Below are 18,320 nucleotides of genomic sequence, written 5' to 3'. Positions count from 1 at the left end.
ATTTTGTGAATTCTTTAAAATTTTAACTTTTTAATATTTATTATATTTCAGTTTTTAAATACACCGAAAACTTCAAAGAATTTTGGAAAAATTAAATGACTATGATTTTTAAAATTTCTAAAAACTTTGACTTTTTAATTTTTTTAATTTCTGAGCTCTTAAAAATTATAAAAAAATTACAAACCTTGATTTTTTAAATGTTTGAGTATTTTAAAGATTTCTTAAAATATAATGAAAAATTAGAATATTTTTATAATAGAGTTCGGCAATTTTTAAAGATTTTTAAAGTTTTAAAAAAATTGAAAACAATGGAAGTATAAAGAATTTTTAAATTAGGCTAGGTAGAGTTTCGAAGACTTGTTCATCGGAGACTTGACAACAGCAGCCTTGTGTAGATTAGCTTAGGTCAGGTTGTTAGGTTAGGTTAGGTTAAGTAAGGTTTTTAAAATGTAAAGAAAAAGTAAAGAAGTCCCGCTGCACGCCATGTAGGTCGCTTGGGGGGAGAGAAGGATTCACTGCTGCTCAGTCTTTACCTCGGTACTAGATGGGGGTGAGTGGTAAGCATCACGCCCCGGCCGCGTTTTACCCCAGAGAAGGAAAAACAGAGAACATTTTTAGAATATTTAAAGATATTGGAATTTATGGAAACTGTTAATTTTTTAAAAATTTGTGGTAATGTTAACAATTTTTTAAATTTCGCAAAGTTGTTAATATTAAAATTGTTGAAAGATTTTGCAATTTTTTTAATTTTTAAAATTGCCAAAAATTGTTTAACATTCTGAAAACCTTAGAAAATTTTGTAAATTTTCCAAAAATTTTAAAATGTTGAATATTTATAAAAGTTTAAAATTTTTGTCTATTCTGGAATCAGACTTTTTCAAACCGGAACATTTTTATTAAATAAATATTTTTGAAATTTGTTAACACTTATTTTGAAAAATTTTAATTTAAAAAACTCAGAAAATAATTAAAATTTGCTTGGATACTTTCAGGTATGGTTAAGGCTCGGGCAGTTTACAACATATTTTAACATGTAGGTTAGGTTAGGTTAGGTTCGGTCCGGGTGTCGTAACGATTGTGCTAACCCGAATGAATTTTTCCGTACTCTTCATCAGTTTCACGATAAATGTCAGTGAAATTCAATAGGGGTACCGCCTGCATTCGCTAATGATTGAGGCCTTCGGCCAAAGCCAAGTCGCAGACGCCATTAGCCAGCCAAAGCGATTTCAAAACTTCTGGTTTCAGCTCCCAGACATCCATCTAACCAAAGTTCCTATCCATAAGGACAAGTTGCCCCATGAAATAATCTTCCGCCAGATGCAATTTCATCTGGTCTGAACATGTCAGGGCCTTCCGCCAAGATAAGAATCCCGACTGCGCAAGCACGTGCCCTGTTATAGTTCAAAAGGCGCATTTACCATTTCCAGTAATGCGTTTCGTACTCATGAATGGTCTAACGTTACGAGAGTTTCCTTCAAATAAACATTCACTCTGAGGATGGCGAGTATAACGCCTGCTGAAACGTTAGACAACTTACAGCATTCTTCGCAGAGTATTTCTGAAAGACTAAAACTTCCATAAAGCCCAACAGCGAAAGCGTAAGAACAAGAAATACGAGATTACGTGATCCTTATCTCGTTTGCTGTTTATGTACAAGTGTCCCACGTGCTGTTGACTTTAAATTGTTCACACTTAATTAAAATGCGTATTTGTGCTTATGCTATGGTAATTTCCCATTTCTTAAAAAATATTGTTAAAGACAATGAAAACTGGCTGTTAGTTTTTTTAACAATAGTGCCAGAAGGGATGTTTTGGTCCTTCAACAGGAAAAATTATTAGCACGTGAGAAGAAAAATGTTTGGCCACGTTCATTCAGCAAAAAGATCATCAGAATATCGATGGAACAAAAAACTAATTTCTGTGTGCAAAAGTGAAAAACAAATTATGAAAGGATGCATTTGGAGAAAAAGGGTGTTTCTGACATAAACGCCACCAATTTAGTGTCATGTTATGTGCAAAAAATTTCGAAAATATATGTGTGAACATGGGTCCTTGGACGCTTCGTTTTCGAGCTATGGCCCTCAAGATCACCTGACTTAAACCAGCTGTATTTTTATTCATAGGGTCATCTCAAAAGTACTACGTCAGTTAATGACTTAGTGAAACTTCAAAAAAGGGCAGACAACATGCGAATTAAGTCGTAACGAGTCTGGAACATCTGCGGGCGTGCGACAGTCGTTAGCGAGACGCCCAGCGCGGTGAATGGACGTACAAAGACAAAACATGAGCCTTTTTTGTAATTTATTCTCCCTAGATCAAAATATTTTAATGAAAACTGTTTTCAGACGCTTTTATTTCAACTTACAACAAAATTAAGGAATTTATTTGTGTTATTTCCTTTTAGCCAGGAGTGTACGGTACTGAGAAATAATTCATCTCCACGAACCACGAAAAGCTGGCACAGAAAACTGAGCCAACTGAGACCGTTGCCTATCAGACGTCACATGAACACAAAATTATGGATTGAAACGAACAAACCTCCCCCTCTGCGGGTTGTTATCATGTGATCGACGTGTTGCATGTTTCTGGCATCTTGTGTAATTGAATGTACCCAGGTCGGGGTGTTGCCTTCATGGTTGATTTTATCGGCCTTCAGAACTACGAACATACGCCATAATCGTATCCGTTCTAATGGTGATGGTGATAATAATTACCAGACAGCAGTCCACATTTATTTCTGTTAAGATTTTGGCATAGCTACTTCGTAAGTGGAGAGTCCCGGTTTCGATTCTCGACCGCCACGAAGACGGCTGGCTTTATCGTGGTATTTCTCAGTGCTACCTGGTAAATTCGCAATGAGCCGCGATAGCTCAGTCAGTATAGTGACTAGCTACGGGCTGGACGACCGGGGTTCGATCCCCGACGGGGGCAGAGGATTTTTCCTCTAGCCTCTGCGTCCAGACAGGCTCTGGGGCCCACCCAGCCTCCTCTACAATGGGTACCGGGGTCCTTTCCCGGGGGTAAAGCCGGCCGGGGCGTGATGCTGACCACTCATCCCCATCTAGTTCCGGGGTCAAGGAAGAGAGGAGCTATACCTCCACTCACCCCAAACGCCTACATGGCGTATAGTGGGACAAACTTTACTTTTTTACCTGGTAAATTCGTAGACAGAATCTTAAAATACGCCACGAGCTGGTCCCTTCAAATAACTTCCCAGTTCGTAATTCGAAATAATCTGCGCTTGAAGTTCGTTCGGGTGAATGGGACCACGGCTGTCAGATACCAGGAACCCGACTGACTTACAGTGTGCTGTAATTGCATTAACAGACAAATACAAAATCATTTCGAAATGGTATGTAGGAAAGCTGCCAATATAATGAATAAGCAGTCATGAACACCTGATAAGGGGTGGTCCTCCATAATTGAGGTCGGACGGGGGCTAGCAACTCCTCGTCTTAAAAACCAGAATGTTATGAAATATTACACAGGATTTCAGACGCGGTAATAAAAGTAAGCAAACTTCTTGACTGCCAGCTTCCTAAGAATTTCTGTGAGTCACACAGTAAGTAATTTGTTGTTAAATACAGTACAGCAGTGTATGCGTGTAATCTACAATGTGTGTTTAAAATAGAGTGCGCTCGTACGAATTTATTTAGCTTCCTTACGTCGTAATAAATTATTTAGAAACAAGACTAGTTTTGTAGCGACAGCACAACTGAATTAGCAAATTAACAGAACCTCAGTCAGTTTTGAAACGATAAGCCTTCGAGACTTTTGCTCCGCTGTACTCGTCGGTGGAGCGAACGGTCCTACAGACAGAACGGAGTCACAGTGCGTCCGCGGCCGTCTTGATGTTTGTCTCTCGGAGGTAACTTATGCCTTCGGCATGGTTGGATCATCCCCAGAGGTCCCCACCGTACACAATAAATGGACGGACTTCCCTCAGTTGTTTATGAAACAGTATATTTTTTACAACTAGAATAAAACTTTTTATTTTGTTCTTGTATTGCATCTTTGATGTCCGCCAAACACCCAGCTATTACTACAAGAAAGCTACCGTCTTACTTCCCTTTTATGGCAAACTGTGGCTGGCAGGCGTACGAAAGTACTTGAGAGAGGATCGTTCTATTGGATCTCCTAAATCAGTTATATGAGATTATAATTTGTCACAGTCTCGAAAAAGTTGTGTTGGGCTTCTGGGTTACGCCGCCTTGTAGACCTCGTACGTAGATCAACCAACCGAAAAGCTAGCTAATGGCGTGGTGATTTTAGCAAACGAAAGACCAATCCTGCGTATGATACGCAATGCTGTAAATGGCAAATTGTTCCTCATAAACAACAAAGGGGGATATGCTTTTGCGCTAACAGGATCTTTGTCATGGAGGATGGAGTTGACTTTTCAAACTAGGGGCTATTGCCACTTGTGGGAAATTATCTCAACAGAAACTTGTCCTTTGCGAAAAGGATTTTGGTTGGGTGGCTTTGTAGGATTTGAACCAAGAAGTGGTGGGGCCGCTTTGGCTGATAGCCTCTGAGACTTGGAGGAAATCATTTTGGCAGAAGACCTCCATGATTAGAGAAGGCTGGCCGTGCCCCTTTTTCAAATGTACCCTGGCATTTGCCTACAACTGATAAAAAGGACAGAAAAGGTCAGTCAGGGTAGCCGAATAGTTGGACCACTCGTTGCGCCGACTTGGCCGTCATTTTAGGGACAACCTCGGCTGTCCTACTGATCATTCCATCTCTGTTGCTCGAGGGTGACGTCAATCAGTTCTTGGTCAGCACAAGCGCCTTCCAAGTTACCGAAATAAGGGGTTCCCGGCTTCAGCTAACTTTGAGTAAAACTCATTTTGTGAACTGTAATTATGTTGTCCCTAGTTCTGTGTGTGTTTCTTCATTTAGTGATAAGTTACAGCTCTTTCAGTTTTGCAATATAACCAACAATTTCACATACAATCCACGACTGTAATCTTGAGACTTGCAAGGAATGCAGGAAGTACGTAGCGTTAAAGGCAGACGCTCCCACCCCGCAAGTCTCAAGATTACAGTAGTGGACTGTATGTATTTTCAAAAGAATGACACAGCTTTATGAAGAAAGTCCTCTATAAATAAATGCACCGTTAATATTTTATCAGATATTATTATGTACTTAATTTGATTCAATTATATCGTTAAAACACTGTCTGTTAATACGTATAACGTGACAATAATTACACATAATTACTCCAGTAATTAGAACTGGTCTCGCTTTCCGGTTTACATCTTTCAATTCGTCGATAAAATAATCCCCATTATCAACACTTCTGTATTCCCTTAATTACGTCTCTCCGCATTACATTACGATGTGAGTTTAACGAAATCTATAAGCGAACCATTCTGATTCTACAGTATTTGCCAGAATACAACACCCAGCTTTTCATCCAAATGTCTCCCGAAAAGTCGACTACACACTGTATTCGAGAAAGTTCAGTTCGGTTTTCTATTTGCAGTACCACAACTGAAATTGGCTGAATAAAATGTACAGCAAAATTTTCGTGGACGATCTAGACCAGTGGTATTCAACCTGGGGTACGCGTACCCCCGGGGGTACGCGAAGACATCTTAGGGGGTACGTGAAATTTAAAAAAATATATATTATTTTATGATAAACACTGAATAATCAGTATTGTAATTTATTTAATTTATTTTAGATGTAGATTATATACTATACATAATTTGAATTATACACCAACAACTTTGGGGGTACAAAGTTGAAGAGAAATTATATCTGGGGGTACGTGAACAAAAAGGGTTGAATACCACTGAACTAGACGAAGAAAGTTCTCGGTATAAACATTATAATAAAAGATATGATATTGACAATTGTTTCGTATAGATGTGAAACTTTGTCTCTCACAAGGAGGATAAAACACGTTGGCAGTACTTGAGACCAGAGTCGTAAATCGTATAATGAGATGCTTCTTAGACTTCAGTCTTCAACAGAAATATTAAGAGGACCAGATGAAGAAATTTGGGGGACTTGAGAAATCCAGACAAACTTTAGTAGAAACCCAGAAGGGATAAAATCACTTACGAGACTGGCATAAACGGAATAATAATATTAAAATAAATCTTAAAGAAATTGTAGGAATTGATGCAAGTGGCTCAGGATACGGACCAATGTCTGGCTGTTGTTAAGACGGTAATGAACCTTCCATTCCATAAAGTGTTTTAAATTTCTTAACCAGATAAGAAAGTATCAGCTTATCAAGAAGGACGCTAATGCATGTAGTTAATTATAAAACAGGTGTTTAATATTAACGTGAGCGACTTCTGTGCTGCAGAATTTAGCTTCCTCACACGGGAGAGAGGATTCTGTTACCACTAGGAAAAGAGCGTGTTATGTATTACGTGTTGGAGGCATAGGGCAGTTCCCGTCCACATGCAACTACGTCACGAGTCCACCCTTTGACCCACACAGTTTTATTGTTCGTAGGTGGAACTGCACGCCACGACCTGACTAGAATAACAGCGGAGTAAATCAACTAAAACGCATTAGTAAGGAAAGACGTTTAAAAAGTGATATCCCACACGTGTGGTGTGTGTTGGAAAACTTACAATGTAACTTGGACGCCTTGGAAAGGTATTTTAGAGAAGGAGTCAAAGTTTTGCAGCATAAACTACGCCTTGAAGAAAGAAGGAGCGTAATTCGAATCATGGCATCAAAAACTGCAGTTGCATAATGAATTTAAGGCAAATGCACATTAAATAAACAATATAAGACGTGGGACGATATAAGATTTAATAACAAGAAGGGGTGATGGACAAAACTAATGAGTTTCACAAAGTATTTTTATGAATTTATGAACTATTAAATGTGCACAAAACTTGGCAGATGACTGCGAGACTCGAACATCTGAACCGTCAGCCTACATGTTTATAGACTAGTAAAAATCACATGACTCCCGAGATATGTACTGTATAACATCAAAACTGTATTGCTTATCCATGAAACTACTTAACAGTTATTATTATTATTTAGTGTTCTGTCTGACGACAGGTCCATATGAACAGGATCCTTCCATCCTTTTCTCGGACTGGGACCTGTTCATATACGTTCTTGGCAGATGATCCAGAAGTGGTTTGCCATTGCCTTCTTCTGTGTGTGAGTGGAGTAATTGTTGGGATGCCACGGAGGAAAACTCCGTGTTGCCTAGACCACGGCCTCGCCCAACACAAGTTATAAATTCGGGCACCGCCGGGAATCGAACCCGAGACCCCAGGATTACAAGGCCAGCGTTCTAACCGCTAGACCACCGTGGCTCTCACTTAACAGTATTAAGATATATTTAAATTAAATCCGTACTATGTCCGTATCGGCAAGTCTGACGCATTTCGTTTTCAGAATGGTATTAAAAAGGAGATGCTTTAATACCACTGATTTTTAACTTGACTTGAGGATACACCATTAAGATCGTGCAAGACAATAAACAGAGGGACGCTTCAGTCCGCAGTTCGCACTTCTATCGACAAAAATATCTCGGAATTTTCGGTATCTTTAATTTTAGTAAAGAAAAGCGGCCTGTCCGTTCTATGGTGAATCATACATGACCGATCGGGAGGTCCGCTGCCCGCAGCCACGTCCGGAACCTGTAAGTTTCGTAATATAATGTCTTCGCATTGCGACTAACTCACCTTGGCACGTCAGTAATAGGCAAATATTTTGGATTTAGAGATTCCATTTTTCACCAACCACATCAGAGCACAGAAAATTTCGATTCATAGGGGGGGGGGGGGAGCCAATTGAAGAGGGGAACTCCTTAACTCGTCAAACTATAGTGCTTCCAGATATAACAGTGGTGTATTACGCTTGTGGCCGTAGCGTTGTAATATTTACTAAACGCGCAAAAGCAAAATTATTTATCCTGTTGAAGAACACGAATTATATTTCAAGAAATCACCTTTAAAACCGACACCTGTTAACTTTTCTTTGGATATCACAGTCCTGTACTCAAAATCACCACGTGCACAAGCCATGCAACTGCGGTAGTGGCTGTTCCTTCTACCGTACACTATCCCGCTAATTATAAAATAAAAATACATTGTATTGGATGAAATTTAAACATTTAAATAAACTCTTCACACTAGTAATGTACTATAAATTGCTTAAAATGCATTCTTACGAAACAGTCGTACTGCAACTCTCGGTTTTGTAAATAGAAACATATCTATAGAAGGTGATAGAAATGGAAGTAAATGCTCACATTACACAAGGGTGACCCAGGGGACTGATGGTCAGCCAGTTAGCATCGGCATAACCACCGTTATAGTTTTAAAGCACTCTTTACAATTTCCAGCAATGCGTTTCGTACGCAGAAATAACGTAACGTAGTAAGGCACGATGTCTTCCGCTTGCGTAGGACTCCACCCTTAGTTTGGTTTCTGATTGGTTGGGCTTTCATTTTTTGTATATTAGGAGCAAAGTTAGGTTAAGTTACCACTTTAAATTAAAGACCAAGAAATCAGTAAACGGAAGAAATAACGCGCAAAATATATGTATGAAAATTCAGTCCGGACCTCAAAGAAAACACTACGCTTCACCATTACAAAGATCAACTGGTCAACGCTGTTCAAGGAAATAATCTCTGTTTGCACTGAAAATCACATAAAACCCATATAGACGCTCTGTGGGCTATTTATTTATTGTTCTGTCTGACGACAGGTCCATATGAACAGGATCCTTCCGTCCTTTTCTCGGACTGGGACCTGTTCATATACGTTCTTGGCAGATGATCCAGAAGTGGTTTGCCATTGCCTTCTTCTGTGTGTGAATGGAGTAATTGTTGGGATGCCACGGAGAAACCGGGGAAGCCCCCGGAGGAAAACTCCGTGTTGCCTAGACCACGGCCGTGCCCAACACAAGTTATAAATTCTGGCACCGCCGGGAATCGAACCCGAGACCCCCAGGATTACAAGGCCAGCGTTCTAACCGCTAGACCACCGTGGCTATTTCTGAATAATTTATTTATTTATTTTATTTAGTGTTCTGTCTGACGACAGGTCCATATGAACAGGATCCTTCCATCCTTTTCTCGGACTGGGACCTGTTCATATACGTTCTTGGCAGATGATCCAGAAGTGGTTTGCCATTGCCTTCTTCTGTGTGTGAATCGGATGCCACGGAGAAACCGGGGAAGCCCCCGGAGGAAAACTCCGTGTTGCCTAGACCACGGCCTTGCCCAACACAAGTTATAAATTCGGGCACCGCCGGGAATTGAACCCGAGACCCCAGGATTACAAGGCCAGCGTTATAACCGCTAGACCACCTCATCTTATTATTATTTAGTGTTCTGTCTGACGACAGGTCCATATGAACAGCATCCTTCGATCCTTTTATCGGACTGGGACCTGTTCATATACGTTCTTGGCAGATGATCCAGAAGTGGTTTGCCATTGAATTCTTCTGTGTAATTGTTGGGATGCCACGGAGGAAAACTCCGTGTTGCCTAGACCACGGCCTTGACCAACACAAGGTATAAATTCGGGCACCGCCGGAAATCGAACCCGAGACCCTAGGATTACAAGGCCAGCGTTCTAACCGCTAGACCACCGTGGCTCCTCTGTGGGCTACTAATTCTTAAATTATGAGATGCATATAATTACCACTGGGCCCTGTCTTTAATAACTAGGAGTTCACGGAGGTAACGCTCATGTTAAACAAAACTTAATTACTTTAAGAAAGCCGCGGGTGAAGAATGGACGAATTCGCTGCTTTTTGGAACATCGGGCAAACAATAAAGGAATGTTTTAGCACAGAACTTAAAATGTTTTCGAACACATGATGCAGTTTTAACTGTTTCAATTAATTAAGGGTTTTTAGTTTTAAACTGCTTCCCTACTAAGAGTACAGTAACATTTATTTTTTCCACGTCATATACGGTTTTAATAATAAGAACTACGAAAAACCAACAGAGAAACTGAATGTTATCTTTTCATTTTCCCTTTGTTTGAATTTTACGTAGAACTTCAAGTAGGGCATCTTTTTGAAGAGCCGTCTTATAAATTTTTAAGTGTGGCTGTATTCATTCGTGTTCTGCTGTAACTAATAAGTAAAAGGTGGAGTCAAGCGAAATTTTATGGGTGACTGCGTAATGCTAAATGACTGTTAAGTAATTAATGTTGCCCTTCAGGGTGGAAATTTCATGCACAACGTAATATTATTATTCACAACTCTTTTCTTAAATCCCATTTGAACCAGAATCGACATCTGAAATGTGCAAAATGGTCCAGCACATACGTCATCAATGCGGTTGTATTCTTGTTGATTTATTTTCATGAAATTGGAAATAGCGGTCTTCTGGGTTTACCATCATGTGCAAGAAACGTGTCGTCTCCATCTTCTTCACTGAAAATGGAGACGCCACGTTCCTTCGAAATGTTGGTAACCACGTATAACACCATAAGGCGTTACAAGTCAGAAGACTGTGGTCCACATTCTGACCACGGTGAAAATTTCAAATCGCATCTCCTGTAATTCCAATATCCCTTCGAGTAATTTATCTTGAATTCAAAAACGAAGCTCTGAAAACCGAGTGTGTTCATTACAACGCTATTAAATAATGCTGATTCAAGTACAGAGGTCATACGGTGTCAAATTAGAATCGGAATTGATCATGAACAGTGAACGAGGCAAACTGTGGCATTCGCCGGGAGAGACTGAGAAAGAATGCGAAAACCTGCCATAAAAGCCGGTAAAAGACCGGTATTCGAATCGGGTACTTCCGGATAGAAGTTTACCGCGACACCAAGTTGATCAGTGGACATTCCATTAGCACAAATGAGATGGACTTTGGACCGCACTGATCAAATACAATTTACATGCATCAGACATTTTATGTACGGTTTATTTAACGACGCTATCAGTAGCTCAGGCTGTACAGCGTTGTATGGTATGATCAATGAATAATCAATTAGAAAGAACGTGGAAGTAAATAGTTGGAACTTAATTTAAAGTACTATCACGGTAATTATCGGAACAGCCTGAAGAAAACCACACAAATTCAGGATACCCGGTCTCCAGCTAAGATTTGAACCCAGGACCTCCCGAGTAAGAAGCATAAGTTTATCTGAATCTAAATGTTATTAACTTATTTTTAAAAATGCTTATCATATTCAAATTTGTACGCGGAAAAAACGTATGAATAAAGTTTCTAACCGTTAGACCACCATGGCTATTTCTGAATAATTTATTTATTTATTTTTTTTAGTGTTCTGTCTGACGACAGGTCCATATGAACAGGATCCTTCCATCCTTTTCTCGGACTGGGACCTGTTCATATACGTTCTTGGCAGATGATCCAGAAGTGGTTTGCCATTGCCTTCTTCTGTGTGTGAATGGTGTAATTGTTGGGATGCCACGGAGAAACCGGGGAAGCCCCCGGAGGAAAACTCCGTGATGCCTAGACCACGGCCTTGCCCAACACAAAGGTTTTATATTCGGTTTATGATTGGAAACGAACATAGTCTGGAGTTTAAAATCAAATCTGAATTATCCTGCACTACGAAGAGCGCACATGCGTACAGCTGACGCTGTGCGCCACTGCATCACCGCATTGTCATTAAACATGACTGACAACATTCAACAATAATACGAATGCTGTCAACGGGGAGCGGGGGGCTAACAGAGAGAGAGAGAGAGAGAGAACAAAGGACACCTCACGCCTGTATCATTCTGAAGAAAAAACATTTTTAACCTAATTCAGGTGATGACTACCGTTGAAAAGCCTTAGAACTCCCAACAGTTATCTAATATATATTTTTTGGTCTTATATTCCCCTCTTCTTCTAGGTCTTCCAAGGGGCCACTTTCCATTAATATTTTATAAACACTGGTTACTCATCCCATCTGTTCGGTCGCCCCCACAAAATTATGTAATTAGTTTTTCGCGCCAACATTTGTGTTATGAAACAGTCATCAGGTTATCAAAAAATATTTTACTGAGAATGTATACTTTATACTGTTAATAAAGAAACATTGCAACAACTTTAAGCGGAAGAAAATAAATACATGTTCTTTTTTCGGAAAATGAGAGACAGAGAGAAACTTATGAACAGAGCCACCTTAAATATAATAATTATCTCTTGCCTCGGTTGCTATGGAAACGTTACTAAAAACAAGAACCTGTTCGCTTTGTTTACATGTTAGCTTATGAAAGTCACACAGATCTTTAAAAAAAATAACTCGTTTTCGGTTAAATGTAAACATAAACTTTTACGATATTGTATAGAAATGTAAGGGAAATTATTTGTCAATACGGAACGTTTCCAAACACGAAATTTTTTTTACGAGATATTTTATCTGTAAAATAAGTCATAATCCGCGGTGTCATGGCAAAATTATTTTCGTCACCTCAATGAAAAAACTAACTGAATTCAAATATCACTGCAGCAGCCATAACCTTACGATCGATTTAAAGAAATTCTCCGTGATACTTCATTACCAATGAACAGCTGAACTACACAATTCTTCCTCCTTCTCCAACAAATACGATACAGCCACAAAACAAAATGATAATTCTATGTTTCGACGTTTAATATTTGAGACAAGAAACTAGATAAATGCAGTAATTTGACTTGAATTGAAACAAACATGTCCTTACGTAGTTCATTAACCTCGTAAAAAACATTGAATTAGAATTACATTTATTCTTCACTCTGCTTATTTGCATGCACAGATAATATTATTAATCAACTGGGAAGGAAAGAAGGCGAGAGATTTCAGTCAGCGAACTTTTCTGCTGGTGTTAGCTAAACCGAACACCCACCAGCGTCTGATGTGGACTTACGAGTTTCTTGGCAGAGAGACGCGGCGACTGGTACGTCCTCACGCGGCGACGCTTCTAACCACACTGACCTACAGAACCACCTAGGTCACGTGAGGTCACGTCGAGAGAATCGATCCACTGATTCCTCCATTCGTGATCGTGTCCAATTTAACTCGGCATCGCATAAAACTTCAAGGATACTAGCTTCACACAAATGCACTGAATGGAACAGAATTTGGTGAAGGAAATTTTTTGAGCCCCATTCCTTGGCAAGTTATCACTTTCACTATTAAACTGCGGACGTTAAACTATTTCCCTCTTCTGAATGTGTTTACTCCCTTCCTTTTCCATGTATCTGTCTGTTCCTTTAAGGCTTTGACCGGGATGTTCTTTTGTTAAACTTATGTGGTACCGCCTGATTCGACTTCTAATGGTTAAGTGAAGTGTTTTCTTCGCGGTACGGTCTGGATTCATAAATAATATTCAGACGATCTTCGGCTTCAAAGGGTTAAATAAACTCTGCTCCTTATGCACAGTCTCATTACGAATGAGTTCTAATTGTCATTCATTCTCCGTGTACGCACAGATAAATCACTCTAAACTACTTCTATTGGTCAGCAGGTGATCGAATATAATTGTGACCCTGTGAATTTGTGAGCTTCAGCTAATATTGTTGGGGCGATGGGCAGGTCATACATTACACCATGGGTGGGGAACCTTTTCATGTTGGAAGCCCGCATTAATTTATCTGTAATCAAATAAGGCCGCATTCAAGAAACTTCAATTAGATATACTTAAAAATGTACATTATTTTGTAAAAATCTAACTACTATGTACTTACCAATTTAAAAAAAATAAAAACTATTTGTTAATTTTAAAGTTAACTACTCTTTTAATAAGTTGATATAATTGCGTCATATTGTGAATTAAAATTTAATTTTTTTTCCGTCTAATCACAATTGTATATAAATAAAATTATACATAAGATATTAAAATATTATTTACATATTTGGTACAACTTTTTACTACACTTTTTACACCTGAAGATGGTTCAATGTAACCGAAACATGTAGTAAAAAGTTGTACCAAATATGTAAATGATATTTTAAATATCTTATGTATAATTTTATTTATATACAATTGTGATTAGACGGAAAAAAATAATAATTACTCTTTTAATGTTTTTTGTTAGAAAGCATTTGAATGTCTGGTTGCAGCATGGAGGTCCGCAGTTTCAGTTGATCCTCTAGATGGGTATCCGTCATTTGTGATCTTAAGGGCGTCTTGAAAAATGTATTAATAAAAATAAAAGGATTTGTTCTGTAAAATTTGGATTCAGTCAAAAGGCAGCACTTAAGGACCTAGAAGGCCACATGTGGCCTTAAGGCCGCAGGTTCCCCACCCCTGCATTACACCTGAGACATTAAAGACGCAACAAAATTTTCGTCGGGAAAACTTAATAATATTAAAAGTGATAATAGAGAAATGTATATGAAATATTTTAGTCGGGTTACGACAGCGTCTAACGGTGGATTACTGCGACCGTGTCAATAAATCTTCGGTTTCGTAACACTTGATGCCGATTACTTTATAAGATTTGAGGTTTTCACAGCGGTGAGTCTGAAGTTTGCTGTCTTCTGGGTTGTTGCGCCGTGTAGTCTGGTCGATGTCCACCAACGTTTCAGAGGTCATAGTGCCTCCATCATCATGGTGGGGACATCTACCAGACTACACGACGCAACATTCCAGAAGTAGTACTACTCCACCTCGGGATGTCATGGCACAGATAGACCAGCACGTAGCTTCAACGCGAACACATTTGACACTCAAGGAACAAACAATAAACCTCCCTCAATCGAATTTGGATCAGAACACATTCGATTTTAAGTTTGTCGTGGTTTACCTCAGCCTGAGATATTAGTTTAAAAGAAATTCACCGTACACAAACATGCTCGATCACACCGGATGTTGCTTTATACAAAACGTTCCTGATTCAAATTCGCTTGATTCCGATAAAAATTTCGAACACACAATCTCCTATACTGAAGTAGCTTATTCATAGTTTTTTTTCTGAACCTGCATTGAAATTCATTACTTTGTATTACTTACGATCGATTCTCCCACATAATTTACCAATTCACTAATAATTATCGCAGTCATTTGTCATTCAACGGTAAATTATCTAAGCTTTGAGCCCGCGCCGTAAAATAACGTATAAACATGTTTGTCTCATATAATTAAACGTCAAATATTCGAGCCTCCAACAAACCACGAAACCAAAGATTGCCTTAAATCAAACTGCCAACAGACATCTGCAGTTCTCAACAGTGTGACCACCACGCCATCAGTGCCCCACCTCACGACTTTGAGCAAGCTTGTCGTTGGTATAAAAGCGTGCGGGAATTTAGAAAATATGTTTTCACAGTAATCACCCATAGCACAACGTCAATATAAAATTTCATGATAATTATTATACAAATTATACATACTAGAGAAACATCCGTAAACTATGATGGCGGCCGTCCCAAGTAGGGCTCAAAGAGACATATTTTTATTTAAAAAAACCGGAAAAGTGAATATGAAAATTACAGAAATCACTTACCCCTGAATAATTTCAATGAAGCACGCACACAGTAGTCCCAGGTTCAGTGTACAGTCTTTTTTTCCTCTGTTTCCACGAATACACTTATAAACACAATCGGTTTCACAGAGTCTGACGTCGCCTCCCGATCCCCAAATTTCTTCTCCATTCTTCTTTCGTCTGTAAGCCCTAATGCCTTCAACCCATGTTCTTGGCGGCCTTCCACGTTTCTTCTTTTCTTTTCTTGAAGTGACCGTTCCATCGCTGCTCTCGGTAGCCTTTCATCTTTCATTCGTTTTACATGGCCATACCAAATCAGTTGTTTCTTTTCCATATTACCCATTAAAGCCGTCACAGTGGCGTGTTCTGAGGCGTGGGCCTTGTGCCGCTGGGACCGTGGGTTCGAATCCCACTCAAGGCATGGATGTTTGTCTGTGTCTCCCTGTGTTGTGGTGTCCTGTGTACAGATGCCATGCGTCAGGATGATCACTCATCCAAGGAGTCCTACCAACTGTCTAATAGATCAAAGCCAACGAAAGTTGAGACCCGTAGATGCTCAAGGCACTGAAGAACAGGTCGCCTAAGTATTAATATTATCCATCAATGTGTCATAGACATTCATTATTTCTCTTAGTCTCTGGTTGGTTATTTGGTCTCTTCTGGAGATTCTAGCCGATCTCTTTAATACGTCCATTTACACTGCTTGTATTTTTCTCTTTTCGGTTTCATTGATTCTCCACACATCTGATCATTATGTCACTATGCTCTTCACGATGGCGTTGTAAATATTTGTGTTTCTCGTTTTTGTAATTTCCTTGCTCCACCAAATTCCATTTAATCTTCTCTACCATACGACATTCGTTGTTTTATTTCATGTGTATCTTTCCCATCTTCATGTATTTTTATTCCCAGGTAATTGTATTCTTCGCCCGGTAATATTATTTAATCTTCTGTGCATAGAGATACTTGCTTTTGTCAATGCTAATGTTAATGTTAAGCCCAAATTCTATGTATTCGTCTTTCAATTTCTGTGCCATGTATTCTAGGTCTTCTTTATCCTGTGCTGTTAACACCTGGTCATCGGCAAATTGTAGCGTACATAAGTTTTTGTTGTTCATTTCTATTCCCATACCTCGACATTTCCTCTTCTATTTTCTTAAAGCTTGTTCTATGTCGATTTTTAAATAACGTAGGAGACTCATTACAATCTTTCCTCAAAACCTTGTTGCATTGAAATCCTTCTGATAGTTATTCTCCTATTCGCACTTTTAATATTGATTTGTTATATAAATTGTTTTAATTGCTTTGACGACGGTATGATTAATGCCAGATTCTTGTAGTACTGGCCACAGTTTTGCGGTAGGTACGTTATCACATGCTTTCGCTAAATCGATTAAAAGCAGATGAAGTTCTCTTGCTGTAGCTATTTTATTCTCAACTACCTTTTTAAGCCGGAATATATTACCTGGTATGGTTGACCGCCCAGCTCTGAACCCACTCTCTTCTTCTGTTTCGTTCCTGTTGTATTCTTCTTTCGCTATGTCACTTATTATTCTCACGTAGAGCCTACTAACTTTTTGATGTTGCTGTTATTCCTCTATAGTTCTCGCATTACTACCAAATACACTTATACAATTAAAAATCACATAACGCTGTATCAGTATTCATTTCTCTTGATTAAATAGTTCATACGATTAATTGTTAAGCAATGCCTAATACAGTCTTATATCGGAGTCAAAATAACTGGGCTGTGAGACAGTATAATGTGATTAAGCATAATTCTAATGACGACGGTTATATAACACAGATCAGCAAACTCGTTAATAGCAAACGATCACTGTACTCTGGCGAAATATAGAACACAGATACTAAATTGCATAAGCCAGATGTCACGGCCGAAGTTTGGTTAAGGTAAATCACGTTACCTTGTAAGTAAACGTAATGCTTTTAGTTTCGTAAATTTTGCTATCACACAATAGAGCATTGTGCATATCACGTAAAATGTATTTATTCTTTACTGTTAATGCAGGCATTAAAACGACTTCTTCGTCTCTTAGGTGGTTGCAACTTGACGTACTCAGATCACTAATGCGAAACACATGTATTAAAATTACACTGTTACGACAGTTTTCTGAGCACTTAACACATCCATCCGTAATTGCCGATCTTTTCAATGGCCACTGATTTTTCCAAGCCACACTGAATTAACAACACTAAACACAAACTGTAAATACTGCTAACATAAACCACTTACATCCAGCAAACTCAAGAAACCAACATCACATTGTGCCAAACTACATACAAACTAAATCCTGGGTCACATGACCGGAAGCAACTTCGCTCAGACAAGGTCACCAAATTAACTAATAGAACTTACCACAAGCACTAAACCTACCTTACCGAATCGCAATATGGTGTTCAAATGTTTACAGAAATTTTACTCAGAGCAAAGGATTTATGAGTCCCACTATACGAATCGAACTTGTGTTCGCTGTCGTTCGTCTCGTAATATTCCAACATTCAGAAAAGACTCAAAACTTAAAAATCTTAATCCCTTTAATGTCTCAAAATTTTAAGAGTTTGTAAATTTAGAAGTCTAAAAATATATTAAACCTTGAAAACTTTATAAATTATGAAAATTCTAAATTTTGACATTTTTCAAGTTCTTAAATTTGCAGTCTCCAATCTTTGAATATTTTGACAATTACGTATATTCTGAATAAATTGAAATGTTTTAAATTCGTAACATTTTTGATAATGTAAAAAAAATAAAAAATATTCAAAATTTAGAAACGGTTTTAAAAATTGAAATGTTTTATGGGGTTGTTACGTTCCAGTTCCCATCAGCTAGTGCGCAACAAAGGAACAGACTGGTTACCCAGCAGTCCTGAGGATAAGAACAGAGATTGTTCTCAAACGTTGGCACAAGATATGGTT

General features: G+C 38.7%; 1 protein-coding gene across 3 annotated transcripts in view; it reads right to left on the bottom strand.

The window, feature by feature from the left end:
* The window catches only part of LOC110829044 (uncharacterized), an 82,473-nt gene extending 64,701 nt beyond the window's left edge, over positions 1 to 17,772 (bottom strand). The window contains exons 1-2 of one of the 3 annotated variants that reach the window (XM_022062347.2): positions 15,405 to 17,772; positions 12,824 to 13,550 (exon numbers count right to left, since the gene is read on the bottom strand). The gene's annotated coding sequence lies outside the window, so the exon portion shown is untranslated. The remainder of the gene's footprint in view (positions 1 to 12,823; positions 13,551 to 15,404) is intronic. The other 2 variants (XM_087348220.1, XM_022062344.2) reach the window with 2 other exon arrangements.
* Between the last annotated feature and the right edge of the window lie 548 nt (positions 17,773 to 18,320).

The sequence above is a fragment of the Zootermopsis nevadensis genome, unplaced genomic scaffold (assembly GCF_977971745.1).
Source record: "Zootermopsis nevadensis isolate Lab colony 2312 unplaced genomic scaffold, Znev_1.0 Znev_ptg000002l, whole genome shotgun sequence".
NCBI classification, from domain to species: domain Eukaryota; kingdom Metazoa; phylum Arthropoda; class Insecta; order Blattodea; family Termopsidae; genus Zootermopsis; species Zootermopsis nevadensis.
This window is presented reverse-complemented; position numbering and strand designations above follow the sequence as displayed.